Source organism: Panthera pardus, unplaced genomic scaffold, assembly GCF_024362965.1.
Source record: "Panthera pardus isolate Hobbes unplaced genomic scaffold, ASM2436296v1 HiC_scaffold_17, whole genome shotgun sequence".
Lineage (NCBI taxonomy): Eukaryota > Metazoa > Chordata > Mammalia > Carnivora > Felidae > Panthera > Panthera pardus.
The window spans coordinates 26,310,971-26,326,336 of NW_026526732.1; the positions used below are offsets into that span (position 1 = coordinate 26,310,971).

Sequence of the window (15,366 nt, forward strand, 5' to 3'; positions counted from 1 at the left end):
TTTCCTTTTTTTTTTCCAGAGGCTCAAGTGAAAAAATATGTTTGCATACATATTAATACAGCAATTCTTGTTCTTTTTCACTTGTGCCAGGAAAAAAAAAGAAAAGAAAAGAAAAAGGAAAGCTATTGGAGGCATTGTGTTTTTTCTTTTCTTTTCTTTTTTTTTTCTTTTTTTTTTTTTTTTTTTTTTTGCATAAAGAAAGAAACAAAATAATTGTCTTGCCACCACCCTTCACCATTCATTCTGCCAGGAAATAAGCCACAACACCTGCTCTGTCACTAAATTCCTCCTGCTGTTCTAACACCGGAACACGTATGTGGAGACGCGGAGCCCAAGGAACTATTATTAGATCCTGAGCCCATCTCTGCCAGAACAGAGGAGCTGGTTTAAAAGCACAATTTCTCCTCAGTGCAAATACAACCCCCCCTCCACCCCCTATTCATCTGAATGATCTCTATTTCATTAAAACTCTTTCTCGATCAACAATTGAGCAGATTCCATGCGATATCTGCAGGTCTCTTAAGCACAGGAAAAATAACTCCTTGTTTGAACAACCTGATTCATGAAACCTGTACAGTGACCTAGATCACCGGGCTACTGGCGGACATTTGCAAAACCTTTTGTGGTCTTGCTTCCTACTAAGTTGCTTATAGCATATGGGGAAATTTGACCTCCGTACCTTGGCTGTTTTTCAAAAAGTTCTAACATGGTACAAGAGAGCTTCTGTTCTTTAAGCTTTGCCCACAAATAGATACTCCACGCTTGATTTTCAAGATGAGATCAATGATAAGCAAGAACATCATAGAAACAAGTCAGAAAAATAAGAACACGTTGATGAAAACTTGCACCTCTGCCTTGTGCCTGCTCGGATCCTGGTGGCGGTATTTTTGCGGGAGCTGATAAAGACGTTACATCTATGGATGGGTCTTTGAAGGACAGTTACCTAATCACCACTGTTTATGGGGTGCTAGGCTAGAGCACTGGTACCAGAAGGCTGACATCTATTGTGAAGTTTATGGTCTCCGTGACTTTTACTACTGTAAACGCCTGGGCTAGCTATAAATTGATGTCAACATTAAAGGCCAGATCCTTTAGAGCAAAATATTAATCCACTAATCTATTATGGGTGGCCGGCTTTGAAATACAAACTTTGCAGTCCCAGACCATTAGGTGTTTTCGCCCCCTTGTGGAATTTATTTAGAAGGTCAAAGGAAAGCCATTTCCTTAAGAGGGTTTTTTTTTGTTGGTGGTGGTTTGTTTGTTTACCTTTTCTGAATGCTTCATTTTCTTTCTTGAAGCAAACAGCATATATTTGAGCAACAAATTTTTTTTTTTATTAAAAGAGATTTCAAAGTAAACACCCTTTATGAAAATAAGAGCATTTTCCTTACCAAAGAACTTAACTTGGGATAAGTGTACATAATTGAGATGTGCCTCACATTTCAAAATATGCATTGGCTAAGGGGTTTTCTTTTATAAAAGTATAATGAGCAAATGCTTTAGCCTGTCAGTTAAAACTGATACTCTGCACTCTCACAACAGAGCTGTTGTTTTGGGACAAGTACAAATAATAATGCATTTGATGGTAAGTGTTCCGAAAGGTGGAGGGAAATATCTAGGAATGCAGAATGCGGTTATCTGTGTTGGAATGCGACCAAGCCACAGGCTCTAATCTTGTGAAAGGGCCACAGGATGTTTAATGGGAATGAGTGTTGCTGTCTAATTGATTCAGTAAAATTTACTTTAAAATAAGCTTGGCAGATAACATTGTCTCCAAAGAAAGAAATACATTTAGAATTCAAGGAATTCAGGACTCAAGCCATTGGAAATGTTCTCCTCTCCAACCGTATTGTTTTGCTAGCACAAAAGAGGTGTTACGCAGCTTCAGAGATGGTATTTATCATTTTGGTACTGTACCACTGTCATCAGAATCACAGCTGCCAGGCAGGTTAAAGCAAGACAAGGTTAAAGGTTAAAGGTTAAAGGCTAAAGCAAGGTTAAAACAAGGGATAGCACATCAAGTGACTTGGCCAATGAACCCCTATCATCTTGTGTTCTGTTTGTCTTTTCCCCCCAGAATAGAAGAAACAATGGCAATGTCAGAATTTTAATTGCAATGGACTGGCTTAAATTACTTGACCTATTTTTATCCAGCTAGGAGAGAAATGATTCTGTTTTTTCTTGGCAGCAATGCTTATCATTTAAATTAGAAAAAAGAAAGATAAGGACATTTCTCTATCAAGTAGTGTACTATTGGTGAATAGTGTTAATTTGCTTTATAGTAAATAAGATTCCCATATATTTTTGAAAAATTTTGAGACACCTGAAGTAAAGAACTTTTCCCCTTCATTGGAGAACTTAAATTTATGAGGGATGCTAAATAACGAAATGAAAATACTCTAGGAGCTGCTGCGGTGAATTCCCATAGTATTTTGATATTTATGAACATAATAAAAGAAAAACTAAGAGAAATTGGGGTCTACTGTGTGGGGGAACTGAATCCATGGTCCTTGGGAAAGAGAATATCAACCAACACCTTCCTTGCGATCTAGGAACAAATAATGGCTTTTTAGTACCTGGATCCTCATCAGCCGCCAGATGGGCATTAAAGGTGTCAGAGCCCGCCCCAGGAGCCAGTTGGTGATGCTTTTTGAGAATTCTGCTTGGCTAAACCAACACATGAAGAGTGAACTAAAGCAGATGCAAGACGAATGAATACTATTACTAGCTTTATATGTTGTTGGCTTTCATTAGGCTGAACTAATCTGAAAGATCAGTGAGGCAGGACACGACATGGGTGAGGACAGTAGGTCACAGGATTCTTGGAATTTTCCCATGGCATCATCGTGCCCCACCCTGAAATCCTTCCCCTTCCCTCTACAGTGGAAAGGCTCCTTGATGACATTTTGGGTTGCTGAACAGAGCAGACGAGGGACTGTGGCTCCAAAGGAGCCTGTGGCAAGGCAAGGTTGGCCTTGGTGTGCCTTGAAGGAGATATGCAAATAGGCGAGTGGCTTTTGAAAAGTTAATAGTGTTAAAGAATCCTGTGGGTCTATTCTTGAAAGCTGGGTGGGGAGCCGAGATTTAGGCTTGAATAAAAGTCAAACTGGCAGAAAACCACAAAAAAATGTTGTCAGAGGACAGCCAACTCCAGAGTATGGTATTTTATGAACACTTGTAGGGGATAGGATGCTAGAGTGGAGGAAATGTGATCAGGGCTACTGAACCTTTTTCTCTGTGTGTCTCCCCAGGGATCGACAGAAAATTTGGCCTTGTGGTTTCTTTAGCTTGACCACAGAGCTTGTTTGTTTGTTTGTTTGTTTTTTAATTTCTGGTAACCCACCATTCCCCCCGCCCTTTGCTTCATGACCATATCTCCACACTGACAAACACATAGCACTTAAATTGTATATAAATATCTTTAGGTCTCCTTGTAAATATTGCCCCATTATATTTATTTTGGATAACTCTTTGAAGGAAGATCCTGGATGCAAAATGATGGCTAGTTCCATATTTCTTCCCTTTATCCGGTGTGTTTAGCAAATATACGCATGATGGGGCCAGTCTGTGAAAAGTGATTGAACTGCTATGCTCCTAATATGAACTGAAAATAAAAATCTAAATGTTTCTTAGATCCCTGTCTGCCACCATGTTTTTTAGGGCAAAGATTTTCAGCTAGGTAGGGCCACCCCTGTAAGAGGCAGAGCAGAATGGGAAGAAGGTATAGGGCAGTAACTTGAAAAAACATATTCCACATATGTATTTGGAAAAATGTTTAAATACATGTTATTTCAGTAAGACTTTTAAAAAAATCTTCTTGACTGATAGAGCATGGATTTTAAACTGGTGAGAAACGCTGTTTAGACGACACGATTCTACCAAATCAGAGAAATTCACCCTGCTGCCAGCACCACTTAACAAATCATTTTGTTAGCTCAAGTTTCCTGTGACCGAGCTGACTTTGCTGAGCACCCACTATGTGACAGGCATTGTGGGGGGCACTTTGCATATGTAATCTTATTTACTCCTCACAGTGTTCCTGCAAGGTATGTCATGTCATTATTCCAATTTTAGATAAGCAAACTGTTATTTAAAGAGGAAGTAAAATTGTTCAAGGGCAATACAGCTGGTAGGAGGCTAAGTGGCTTTCCAGACCTAGCTTCCAGTACAGTGTTTATTCTGTTTTTTAAATTTGATTATTATTATTATTTTTATTTTAGTAAGAGAGAGAGAGGGAGCAAGGCAGTAGAGGGGCGGGGGGGGGGAGAGAGAGAGAGAGAGAGAGAGAGAGAGAATCTCAAGCAGGCTCCACACTCAGTGTAGAACCTAACATGGGGCTCGATCCCACACCCCTGGGATCATGACCTGAGCTGAAATCCAGAGCCACTCAACTGACTGAGCCACCCAGGCGCCCCAGGACAGTGTTCATCCTAATACATGACACTACCATTCTAAACCAAATTACTCTTAATTGTTTTTTTTTTTCTTTTCTTTTCAAATTACTCGTATTCTTAGATCCCATGATTGTCAGCTCATCAGTTGATTTAATAACGTGCTTCAGGGGGGAAAAACCCACTACATTTTATGTACGCAAATTATAAAGTATACTAACACCATTATGACACGTACCTATCCCTACAGTTGCAAAGCATTTCCTTTTGGGATTTACAAGATTTGGGTCTACCCTTTTCACACCCAGTCTAAAAATTCTTCAGAATTAAGTTTGGCCCCGACAGACAACTGTGAGACTAGCAGAGGTGGTGAGACTGCCTAATCCCTTCTTAACAGCTTTACCTGGTTTACACGTCAAGTCAGATGAAATAATACCAGTGATTTGCATTTCAAATTGTGTTTTTTATTTCTTAATGGAATTACATACTGCTGGATGGTAAATAGTTTCTTTCGCAAAGTAAGCCAACAAAACTAAGTAGTTTTGTCAATTCCATAATCTATTACATGAGAATGTCAGTGGCTAAATTCTTCCAAGTAAAGAGGATCATCTCACAACTTGACATACTTCCTGGAAGCAACTATGACTTAACATTGTTTCTAAGGGTCAGGCTGATTTCGGAATATTAGCGTGTATACACACACACACACACACACACACACACACATATACACACATATACATATACATATATATATATATACATCTTAAAATAAAGAAAATAATAGTATTTAGTTCCTTTACACTTAAATAAGCTTCCTTTATCTAAACTTTCTTGATGATTTAAACTTTCTCTTGCTTTGGTCTTCTATGAAAACCCAAAACTCTTTCGTTAATAATTGTAATAAAAAAGAATGTAGAACGGGAGTAAAAACCATGGGTAGTCTTAGCTCTGCAACCAAATAGCTGGGTAATTTAATCACTGCTGACTCAAGTTTCTCCATCAGGAAAATGAAGATATATGTTTAATTAATATATCCTGTATTCAAATTCTCATGAAGGAAACACAAACCCATACGTATCATCTTCTTCCTCGGAAAACTGGAGTGGAATACCACAAACCCCTTCAAAATCTTTATATCATTTCTTGCCATTATTTTTCCAAGGGAACTGTGAGCTTGGGGATGTGCCATAGATGTGTTCCCAGTTGCTTCGACTCTTCAATGGTTGGAATCATCTCTGTAAATGTCTGCCTTCGTGAACATACGGGATTTCTCCATCTGTAAGCAACTACCAAAAAAAATGCCACTTGCAAAGATACAGGTGACTACGTAACATTCTTTGCTGATATAGTGGTTGAAGTATATATATTATACATTGAAAATACCTTGATCAATTCTTCATTCAGATTCTGCTCTATTTTCTTACAGATTAATTTCATTTTTCCAACCTGATAAATATCAGATGCAGAATAAATATTTGGTCTCTCTTTCCTTCAAACAACTCTTCCTGGACCATCATCATCATGATCACTGCTACTGTTATTTGTTTTCTGGAAAAGACAATCCTATATGTAAAGCTAAAGTACAGGAACCTAGCAAATGCTAAACGCTTACGCTGGCACTTAAGAGTTTTCAAGCAGGTAAGAGGTACACATCTATGCCCGTGTATTTCCTTCTCCCCAACTTCCCAACACACACAGTCTCTTTTTGTTTCATACCACCACATTCCTCCAGTTTGGGGAATCAATTATTTAGCTAGATGACAAATAGAGTCACTGAAAAATAGTTATACAGAGGAAACTGTACACTATAATACATAACTACCCAAGAAACAATTATTGACTGACTTGTAAAAGCAAAGAATCTCAAGAACCAGGATAAAATATTACAAGAAAATATTTGTTCCTTTCCCTACTTGGCCACTAGGTGTAGCTGAAGGTCCATAAGTTCATATTTACGCTTCATCACCCTCTAGACTAGATCGTCACAAGCTTAAAGAACTTGCCTCTTGCCCCTGCAGTGTGTTTTATTAACAGGTAAGATCTTCCATGTGACCTACTATAACTCTCAAAATTAAAGAGAAGCCAAAGACACCTCAGCACACTCTGCCCAAGCACCATTGCTCACCACAGTCTGATAGAAATTGGAAATCAACAAAAGGTACCTTTGAACAGCCTCCACTTCTCCCCCCTTTTATCCCCTTCCATTTCTGAAGTGCTCTCATCCACCCTTCCATTCGCTCAGGTACCAGTGGCTCAATTTTATGCTCTGCTGGGGACATGTATATCTTAGGAGACAAACACTGGAGAGAGTACAGCATTTAAACTAAAGGAGGAAGTTCTGAATGGTGGGTTTTTGTGCACCCGTCAGAAAGAGATTTGAAGGCTGCTAGGTCTTTCTCTACCTTTATTTGACCCTTAAGTCATTCCCTTCTCCTGATCCTCCTCTTACCTCTCAAGCCAGTCCACTTCGATGTCTTATATGAAACTCTTTGCTCTTACCTTAAGTATCGGCGTTCACCAGACTTCTCACCTCATGCCACTAGCCAATTCCATAAATTCCTAAACGTTTCCAAAACAATCAGAAAGGGTTCTAATACTAAGGATTCCAATACCTGGATCTTCAGCCCAATCGCCTTCCCAAGTTCTACCTGCATACACACACACCCACCCCCCCCCCCACACACACACACAATGAATTCTGATAAACATTTAAGCACAGCATGTCCAAGATTCACTCAGTCCTCTCTGCCCCCTGGGTTGAATTCCTGGTAGTGGAACTACCATTCTTCTAGACACACAAGCCAGAAGTCTAAAAATGCTAGACTTCTACCTTCTTATTCACCCCAGCTCTCATCAATCGAATTAATTGGTCAATGCCTTCAGTAAGTCCTTTGCTCTTGCTGTCCTTCTGCCTGAAATGTGTTTTCCTTCCTGAACCTCCCTTTGCCAAAACTTGCTTCTTCAATGGCCACGTAAATTAAAATGGAAAGCTACTTCCTGCTTTTCCCCATGGGATTCCCCACCCCTTTCAATCCTGCTCAGTTTTTCTCCAGAGTGCTCATGGTGGTTTTCAAATCAGTCTGTAAAGTTCTGGGCACTCATCTCCTCCAAAGGTTGATTCCCTGAATCTGCTACATAACTTCAGAGGCTGAGTCCGAAAACACCATATAGCTTCCTCCTAGTTCTCTTGGGACCTTGTCCTTGGAGCCCTGAGCTGCAGTATAAAAGGTCCAAGTATTCCTGAGGCTGCCAATCCCAAGAGGAAGCCGGGCCACTTAGAAAGGCCGTGTTTAGGTGCGTCCACCAGCAGGTTCACACCTGGTAGCCAGTAACAACCTCCAGGGTGAGCGAAGATGCCTTCACATGCTTCCACTCTCCAGCTGTTGAGTTGCCCTTAGCTGTAAAGTCTTTCCAGTAGAAGCCCCAGACATTAGACATTATAGAGCAGGACAAGTCATGCTCCTGGTACCCTTTCGGAATTCCTGTCTCACAGCATCCATGGGCATCATAAAATGGAGAGTCTTGGGGTGATTTGATAAATAGCAATCATAACTAAATAGCACTTGTCACTATCTCACACAATTCATAGTTTACTTTTACAAAATTTTCTTGATTTCTGTCTCTAAATTATGAGCGCTATGAGAATAAGAATTTTTGTCTATTTTCCTCATTATACCTAGAAGAATACTGGTGTATGATAGATGCTCAATAAACATTTGTTGACTAAATGAATGAGTCAGTGAGTAAATTAATTTATTTCACCTTTACTGTATTATTCTCCTTTCTATTCCCCTCCTATTGTCTTAGTTCAGACCTTATTTCTTACTTAGACTACAATAACTTCCTATCTGGTTTTACTTCCTCCCATTTTACCGCCCTACCACCCCCATGCTTCTTGCTTCAGGAAGAGTTATTTGAAGATATAGACTTGATCCTATTGTCAGGTGAACTGAAATTGTTCATCTATGCAGTCATGTTAATATCATAATGACCCTGTCTCCCAATGACACAACTGATTCAACCATAGGAAAGTAACTGTCCAAAGGCTAACACATTGGCCGGCCAAGAAAATTCCAACCAAGACACAGGGAAACTATAGTCAGATCACAGTGGTGTTTAAACTGAAATCATCTTGGGTGAGCCCAGGATGTCCTTTTGGGGTTATATGCTCATATTGAAGACTGGAGAAACTAGCTTGCAAAAGTCCACAGGAGAGGAACACCTGGTCAGAACAAAGCAATACTAAGAGACCATATGACCCCAAATATAGATGGAGAGAGAATATACATCTGTCCCCAAGAGATGTGTAATTCCCCAAGTCAGTACCCATCACACCCAGTTGTGCATTGTTCCTATGAGATATCTCCTGGCTTTATTTTCTCTACCTTGAGTGATTTAAAGAAGAACACCTATTTTATTACTCTATGCTTATGTACATGTTGTTCCTTCTGCCTGGAAGGCTCTCCTCATCTTCATACCCTCGTTGAAGTGTCCTTCAAGATCCATTTCAAGTGTCTTCTTCTCTGAGAGTCCATATGACTCTGTATTTTGTGGCACCCCTATACATTATAGATACCTTCATTTACTTGTATTTATCACACAGTACTATAATTATTTCGTAATAAGCTCCTCTTTTATAATTTGCAATTGGAATAGTCCCCCTTTATCTGTGGTTTCACTATTCATGGTTTTACTTACCTACTGTCAGCATGGTCCAGAAGTAGATGATGATATGTAAAAGTTCAACAGGAGCCCACGCTAAGTCACAACGCTTACGTCATTCACCTCATTACATCTCATCACATAGAAATTCTATCAACTCAAATCATCACAAGAAGAAGGGTGGGTATAGTAGAATAAGATACTTTGAGAGACTACACTCACATAGCTTTTATTACCGTATATTGTTGTAACTGTTCTATTTTATTGGTACTTATTATTGTTAATCTCTTACTGTGCCTAATTTGTAAAATGAATTTTCATCATAGGTGTGTATATCTAGGAAAAATCATAGTATATATAGGGTTTGGTACTATTCATGATTTCAGGCTTCTGCTGGGGGTCTTAGAGCATATTCCAAAGATAAGGGGGAACTACCGTATATTTATTAAGAAATTTGTAGCTACAAGTAGCAAAAACCCTGATTTTAGCTTAAATCGTAAGGAGATGTATTAGCCATCCTAAGTCAATGGAAGGAAAGGATCCAAGGTTGGTTGCAACAATGTCGACAGGGACTTGGGTTCTTATATCTCTAATGGGCTAACCTCAGTATTGGCCTTACCTTGTACTGGTGACAGGTAGAATTAGCAGAGCATTTGTGATATATGAACCCAACCATGTTCGAAAGAAAAGTTCTTCTCTTTCTATGGAAGAGAAGATTTTTCACAGAAACGTTCAGTCCCCTGCTATCATATTACATAACCCTTTCTGAACCAACCACTGAGATTGGTTTTACCATGGGATGGAAGTTACACAGTCGACTGAAACTAACCACTTGGGGGTGAAACAGGTAGACACTGGACAACAACTATATCATTAGAAGAGTTAAAAGCTAAGCTGACCCTTTCTGAAACTGAAGGCAGAGATTTTTTTTTTTCTGGACCAGAACAGGACTATTTTTAAAGTTGTTATATTTTCAAATAGGTTTTCTTCATATAATAAAGATGTATAGCCAACAAAGTTATATCGTAAATCACTGAGAGCAGGTTTATTTGATAAATGTTAAAATGCTTCCTACGAAGTGATTTGTTAATATAAATAATCGTCTTAAAAAGAAGTATATAATTATGATGACTTCATTTCTAGCCCTCCAAAAATTCCCTTGTTAATATGATTAATAAACAATTTCTCTGAACCAAGAAAATCATGTACATGTTGGCAGGTAATTAATCTCAGGGCAAAACGAACAGAACCTAATATTTATGAACAAATTACTGATAGCTAGCTATAAGGTCCATTTGCACAGTAAGATACACTGGCCCATATACCAAAGCCGAAAAGAAAATGACATTAGTCTGGTAACATTGAAACACAGGGGATAAGAGAAATCTAATACACAACATCTTTTGTTCTATCCAGTCATTGTTTGCTCTACCCTTCCACAAAATGCCCCTTCATGCATTCCAGTCATGTACATCCATTTGAGAACTCCCATGATCTTAGGACCACAGTGATTGGTTAAGGGCTACCCAGATAGACTCACTTGATCCAATCATCGTAACTTACCCTCCTGGCTGCAGCTAATGTGTCCGCAAATAACGCTTGACCCAATGAAAACCTTTCTCAGGGAGTTTTTAACTTCACAATGGAGATCAAGTTTTAATCCCTCTCCAGTGATGAAATTGAGCCTGGAAACTGCTGTGAGCCATATTTCCAGCTGTGTGGAAGAAGCTAGTGTCAGACAAGGAAGACAGTATGAAGAGAGAAGCAAAGACAAAAAAGTGATCTGTGACCATCTGAGTCCCTGAGGTCTACTTGCAATTTTGCCTTTCCTGGAGTTTGGTTACATGAGACAATACCATTTCCTGTTTCCGAGCTAATTTTAGTTGGGCTCAATTATGTGAAACAAAATCATCCTGACTAATACATACGAACACAAATTTCATCTCCATTTGGGTTCTTTTTTTTAATGTTTCACAGAAATATGTTTGAGGGGGAACTTCTATTTTAGACCTAAGCTAGTGAGTGACTTAAAAACAATCTTTTTCATGAACAACATGAGGTCTATAAAGCGCCAGTATTAAAATTCACTTTGTTCCTCTCAGATGAAACTTCCAGCATCCTCTTCCACTAATATTACAATTAGCAATGGATGCCGTGATATGCTGCCCAGATTTTCCCTCCAGGACTGAAGAACCTATTCCCTCGGTTGCTGGGAATGCTGCCAGCAGATAGCCCACAGCTGACAAGAACTCTGTTTCAAAACTGCCTCATTGCCTTGCCCAAGGTCACATCCCTTTCACAAGGCAGCCTGCTTCCAATGACTGGTTAATGTTTGATACAAAGGCCTGGCTCCCTGGCCCCAACTCAGGAAAACTCTGAAAGGCCATCCTCACTTCCAAGCTTCCCATGGGGGCGGGGGGGAGCTGAGGATGTCGCTGGGCTGCATTGCAGCCCATCTTCTCCTCACGCACTGGGCTCTCCTCCCTTCCTTTCCACAGGCATTGCTTCCAACAGCACTCCCCGCTCAACTCCCAGCCTGCTAATCTCCACCTCAGAGGCCGCCCTCTGAGAAACCCAACCTGCAACACGGTGCTTTTTAAACATCATTAAACCATAAAGATATGATGTGGCCCTTTAAGGAAAGCTCAATGGTTAGTTAATGGCTCCTTAAATTTCCCTAGCATTCTGCTAAGCATTACAGAGGAGAGAATAAAAGTATAAGGTGTATCTCCTGCCCTTAATGAACACACAGTCTCATTGGACACATGCTATGTAAGCAGTCGTTCTCATACGACTCAGCAGCATGTCCAGATGAAGAAAACTAAAAGGAAGCCCAAACTGGCACACGGTGGATGATTCGTTGGGTGGATTCATTCATCACAGTAGATGATTCATTGGGTGGATGGATGGATGGACGGACGGACGGATGGATGAATGGAAAGAGATGTATGTGAACTGGGCTAGACCATAAAATGTATGTGAAGGCTCTCCACTTTTGCCACGGCCACCTTCCTTCTCTTCATTAACCTCCTTTATCATCCCCTGTTTTTCACATTAAAAAAATAGAATAATCGACCAAAGTGAGCACACAAGATCTCACTAGGAACTCTGCTTTGGTCTGGGAGAATATGAGGGGGGAAAGAGCCTGCCCTTTTGCCTCTGTGCCAAAATCTAATCTCTCCCATGCTCTCGGAAGGGCCAAAGTGAACCAACCACCTTCCTGCCTCACAAGTGATCTATGGAGAAAGAGAGCTATTCTATAGTCAGTAACAATCATACCAACACTAATAATATCTTACATCACTATAGTATTTTATGAACTAGCCTCTTACCTTATTTGATCCTCATATCATCCTGGAAGGTAGGGAGGGTAAATATCATTGTATCCTCCCTTTCACAGAGAGGGAAACTGAGGTCTAGAGGTCCTACATATTAAAGCAAAAATTAAAATGAAGTCTTCTTCCTTTCGTTGCCGTCCTATAAACTATTAGAATTCACATGGACTATGAATGAGGTCTGTCTCTGAAGGCTACCAACTGAGAGTTACGATTTATGTAGTAATGAGATGATAACATTCTTAGTTCCAGTAGCACAGTTAGTGTGGGTCTCAGTAAAAGTCAGTCGATCTTTACCAAGCAGAACTCATACCATTGCATATATTATTCAGAAATGATGTATCTGAACATAAACTTTGAATTAGAAAAACAGAGAGAAGTTCGACCAATTAATTATACCCACCTTTGAACAGATAAGTACATATATTACATGCTAGATCATAAATATCTCTAATTTCTATCAGGATCTTACTTACAATTACACAGTTCCACAGGAGATAAAAGCTGGATCCTAACAGAAACCTATTTCCTTTTCTACTCAGTTGTATGGCATAACATTCTATTCTTAACTGAGATAAACTTATTTTGGATGTCTACTTTGGCAGGTCCCTTGTGGGGGTGGGGGTGAAAATTGATGGGAAAAGAAATTGCTCTGCCAGCTCCTGCCATGCACCTTCAACTCAAATCAGCTTCCTACTTCCTCTACATGTCTTCAGCCAGCATATGGCAGAAACATCAGTACGTGTTTTTTCTTCCCTTCATGAGTGAATTGAGGTCATCTCTTGTGCAGTCATTATTTTGTGAGGATTATTCTGCAGGATGATTTGATTTCCTATTGTCTTGTCTACTCTTGTTTCCACCTATATTTGCATCTCATTGACTCTCAAGAATAATGTCTTACTCAGCTCCATTCCATCTGTTCATGTATATAATGAAGATTCAGTTTCTAAAGTGTTCTATTCCTGAATCTGAGTCTCATCCAGCAGTCTCGTTTATGGACTATATGACCTTGGCCTAGACAATTGCATTCTCATTGGCTTCAGCTACCTCTTCTAGACAAAGGGGAAAATTATAACTGTTCCATTTATTACTGTGCTTTGAAAAATCACAGGAGATCATTGGAATGTATGGATTTAATCTTCATGACTATGCATTCACACATAATCCCTGAAAGTCCCTGACATATTCAGTAGATTGTCATTTTGAATTAATAGATGTTTAAGGATGATACCGGAGGTAGTCACTTAGCATGCCTCAGCACCTGGACTGTCCAGTAACTAATTTTTTCGGGTTTTGTAGTTCCCTTCCCATCAGCAAAAATTCACATTGAGCAATAGAAACTTTCTATCTTTGTTAAACGTGGACACTGAGCCAAAACAAAGCATATGCAAGTGTTGTCAGAAAAATTGAAGCCAAAGTAAAGAGAGCTAAAAAGCAACAATTATTAGTCAGAAAAATTAAGTTTTCAATATATTCAAGAGTGGAATGCTAGGGGTGCCTGGGTGGCTCAGCTGGTTAAGCGTCCAACTTCGGCTTAGGTCATGATCTCACGGTTCATGGGTTCGAGCCCCACATTGGGCTCTGTGCTGACAGTTCAGAGCCTGGAGCCTGCTTTGGATTCTGTGTCTCCCTCTCTCTCTCTGCCCCTCCCCTGCTCATGTCCTGTCTCTCTCTCTCTCTCTCTCTCTCTCTCTCTTTCTCTCAAAAATAAACATTAAAAAAATAAAAATTAAAAAAAGACTGGAATCCTGAATTTGGCCATGACTAGTGACTCTATTATGTGAAAGGCTCTGCCATATTTATTGAATACAGAATGAAGAAAAAGTGATTAAAGAAACTATTTCATCTAGTGCTTTAGCCAGTGCAATTATGGAAATTTGTAGGGATAAAACTATATGTTAAAGTACTGCTGTAACTTGAAGGATTCCAGATGGGTTCAGATGTATCTCTCTTGAATGTTAAGTACCTACCATATAAGGCAGCGTGGAAATGCTGGGCATGTTATGATGGTCCCACCCAATGAGATAATGCTGATCGTATAGAAGTTATTTTTAAAGATTTTTTTGTTTGACTGCTACATAAAAAGAGTAAGTATTTTAAACCCCCCAGAGCTCATATTCCATACTTCTGACTGAGAAAGCAGTAAGCACTTTGGGAGATTCTTAAGCATTTGTTTAAAACTATACCAATTGAAAGGTGACCCTATGACTCTATAAATACTCCTGTCTTTTAATTTATCTGTTTTTCTTCTATGAATCTATCTTAAGAAAGTAGTCCAAATATAGAGAAATGTTTATTCATTACAGTATTTTTGCAGCATTTTAGGTAGTGAAAAGCTGTTGGAAATAATCTAAATATCTACTGTGAAGGGAATGGCTCAGTTAATTACGGTTTAGACATGAAAGAAAAATGTAGTTGCCACTTAAAATGTTCTTTAACAGACTTTAATGAAAAGCTGAAATTCATGTAAAGATGTGTGTTGCTAAAAGTCTGGAAAAAAAGTCTGCCAAATGATAATACACTGGAGTTTGAACACTGGAATGAAAACTTTTTTTATATTGATGTACTTTCCAGTTTCTCTATGATATATACATATTACATTTAAAGTCAGGAAAAAATTTGAAGAGAATTTTTAAATAATCTATCTTTCTTAAAAATAACAATATTATCCGGAGGAATGATGAACACATGAAACACTACCCCAATGTCAGAAATTAGACTTGCTGTTGACAATCTACTGCGCCTATGCCCTACAGGCATGTAAATGTCTCCCAGTTTCTTGCTTACCGCTTATGACATGTTTGTTTATAATGTTGGAATGTTTCCATAGCTAGTAAAACAGAAATTACTGACAATATCAAGAGGGAAATTTGCAGATGTTTGTGTTACCGTCCAAAGTAGTTATTTATTTATAAATATTAGACTAACTAGATACTAGGTACTATGTGTGCTAGGGGCTGGGGAAATCAGAACGA

The 15,366-nt window shown here is 39.2% G+C and overlaps 1 long non-coding RNA gene across 1 annotated transcript; it reads right to left on the bottom strand.

The window, feature by feature from the left end:
• Positions 1-4,833: 4,833 nt before the first annotated feature.
• LOC109249849 (uncharacterized) lies at positions 4,834-14,045 on the bottom strand. The gene is made up of 2 exons (XR_002072788.2): positions 5,778-14,045; positions 4,834-5,680 (listed from the first exon to the last, which is right to left on the bottom strand). It is a non-coding gene; the product is annotated as an uncharacterized LOC109249849 (long non-coding RNA).
• Positions 14,046-15,366: the final 1,321 nt, after the last annotated feature.